Below are 3,119 nucleotides of genomic sequence, written 5' to 3'. Positions count from 1 at the left end.
ACTCACATCTTTCCACACTTTCAGTCTCTCTGTTTCTTTACAAAACACAAATCCATAATCAATTGGCAGAATATGATTTCCTAACTCAAAAAAAGTGCACTCAGTGTAACTTCCTTCTTAATGTTGTGATTTTGAGAAAAACAGACAAAATGGAGAAAATAATTGCATTTTTACAAAGTGTCTTTTTTTGTCAATGAATAAAAATAGCTTCAACTGATCTGTGTTTCATTTCTTATGGAATTGTGAAGTAAACAGCAACATGTAACAATATTTTGAATTACATGTGGATGTTTCTTGCCTCATTACCATTTGAGACAGTCTATCACCAAAACAATTGGTGAAAAACTGTGGATAATGGCCGCGTAACATGGCCATTACTTAGGAGTGTGCATTATCTTGGTTATGCATAACTTGACCTTTGAAGTGTCAGACAATATGCAATTTGAAATTTCTCACCTGATTCGCCAAACTACCTTCCAAAGCCACACACACTTTGAGGGGTGATTGTGGATGCAGCCACATGCTATGTACCAGAGGTGTTGTTGCTTTGTCTGTTAAAGCTTAATGAAAGTAAAGCCTATTTCAACAAGACAATTCTTCATGCAGTGAGTTTAATTCAAGTAGGACTGCTGGCACAACTGCAGTCCTTCACTCTCTGCAGCCCAGCAGAGATAGTGTGTACATGTCCCACAAGCAGCTGAAAACAACATCTAAAGTTGATTTCTGTAATACATACTGTAGTATTTGTAATACCTAAAGATGCTGTTACTACAACATGTTGAATCTGAAGAGTAGTTCTGGTTAGTGACTCTTTTCTGGTGCTACAGTGAGCCTATTGTGAGCAACAAATATCCCTTAATTTGTGAGTTGTTTAAAGGGAGAGTTTGTTTAAGGTACTTATACACAGTCAGTGTCTTACTTGCAGTAGATGGAGGTTTGCATCTACTGCAGGTGATACACTGACTGCTGACAAGCTGAAAGAAGCACGCTGAATACAACATACCCCAGTTTCACGTGTCATTTAGCTGAAGGACTGACATTGAACAGTGAGGAGCTGTCTGAATTAGCTTCAGCTTAATCATTTGATAACTTCACCATGCAGATGGGCAGTAGCCAGTCACACACACACACACACACACACACTCTCACACACACTCTCAAACTCTCACACTCTCACACACAGACTTTCTTTCACACATAAATGGATTTACAGTGTCTGGTGTTCGTTGTCCCTCTGCTTTATCTCCACTCTTGGCAAACAAATGAATAGCCTACATTCAAACGAGATAAGCTCCTAAACTGTATGTGTGTAGTGCTTGTTTGTGTATGTGTGTGCATTTAAAGGCTTTAGCTTTAAGGCACCTCGGGCATTATGCCCCCAAGATGCTAAATTTTGGACTCAGCCATTATCCTGTGCATGTGTATGTGTTATCCTGACAGTGCTTCTGGGTCAGCTTGCTCAACACTGAACTCTATTTGACCCTACCTCCCATGATGCAACACTCATAGTAACCTCCCACGGCTTTCCACAATTCATACCATGTTTTTCAATCCCAGGTACAGAGATACATTCAGATGCTGACACAAACACACACCTCGGTCTTCTCTCTGCCGGAGCTGTGTGCTCTCTCTCTCACAGTGACAAAGAGCTCTCGAGTTGTTTGGTGACAGTCCTTGTTTACCTCCCTTCACTCCTCCTCCTCTTCCTCGCTCCTTTTTTTTCTAAACCGCCCTCTGAGAGAGTCTGTCATGGATAAAGAGATCCTCAGACACAGACTCTCATTGAGAGAGGACGACCCTGTTGTCTCCGCAGTGAGCACACAAAACCTAAAGATCTATTTCTGTCCTCCTTTATTCAAGCATAGCAGTGTGTGGATGTATGTGTGTGTTTCCCTGATGATAGGTCACACACACAGCGAGGCCGTCACAGTTTATCAGCTGCAGAATTTGTCCCATATCGATTCTTTACTTTAAATGAAAATGGGTGCTGGGAGAATCATAAAACGCCACGAAATGAATTGACATCACTGTTTCCTGCTTGTAAAATGAACCTCAAGGGTGCAAAGACATCTTCCTATAATAATCCCACATACACATGCCTACTCACCTACATACACAAGCTGTCCCTCCTTGAGGCAGGTAAGCTTTCTTTAGAAGTGTAAATGAGCAAGGAGATGGGTTTGGAGATGACAGGAGGAGGTGCCTGCAGTCAGATCAGATGGTCTTACTGTCAGTGGGCTCTATTCAACATTACGTTCCTCCTCAATGACAAGTATTCCCTCAGTAACTTTACACATAATAAACAAAAGGCTTCTTAATTATAGGGAGATATAGATATAGGCCATATAAAGAGTGTTTGTTTGCTCTTCTTGCAACAACGTCATATCTTTCCAAGGAAAAATCAGCCAGCTCATAGGGAGTGATGTGCTTTACATCTCCAACAGAAGAACCACACTGTAAGAGAAAAGTCAGGGCCAGCCCTGACAGTGTTGGGGCCCTAGGCAAGATTTTAAATTCAAGTTAACGTGTGTGGATTTGTGGTGAGATAGTTTTAAATCTCACCACAAAGTTTTAAAATGTTTTCCCCTCCCCTTCTTCATGTTTAGTACATAAGTACTGTGTATGTGATGGGGAAGAGGATTTACTTTGTTTTTTATCTGTTTATCATCATGTTATTAGATTCCTTGTGATGCGGACTCACCAACTATTAGACATAGATTATCCCAGCCATTCAAAGCAAAGCAAAAACCATAAATGCCACCCAGCGTTTAGTCTGACGTCAGTATGTAGACTGAGTTTCTATCTGCACCCCCATCTCTCCCGTGATGGTGTTGTTTCACCTTGAGCCTCCAGAACAGCTTCAGTTGTCATCACATATTTTCCAACCCTCTGAACTCTAATGGAGGGATGAACACCATTTTCCCACGATATTCCCTCATTTGTTTTGACGATGGTGGTGGAGGTTGACGTCTACATGAACACTAACATGTAGTGTCTCATGTCTCACAGCACACCATAGCAGTCAGTTGCAACAAAATTGTCTTGCACAAATCTCCCACAAAATAATGATGTTTGGGTTGAAATCAGGGGCTCATCGCATAGGTATGAGTAATATACAC

The sequence above is a fragment of the Micropterus salmoides genome, unplaced genomic scaffold (assembly GCF_014851395.1).
Source record: "Micropterus salmoides isolate LMB-PRFRI ecotype aquatic unplaced genomic scaffold, ASM1485139v1 Ms_hic_scaffold_4, whole genome shotgun sequence".
Lineage (NCBI taxonomy): Eukaryota > Metazoa > Chordata > Actinopteri > Centrarchiformes > Centrarchidae > Micropterus > Micropterus salmoides.
Note: the sequence above shows the minus strand (reverse complement) of the source record.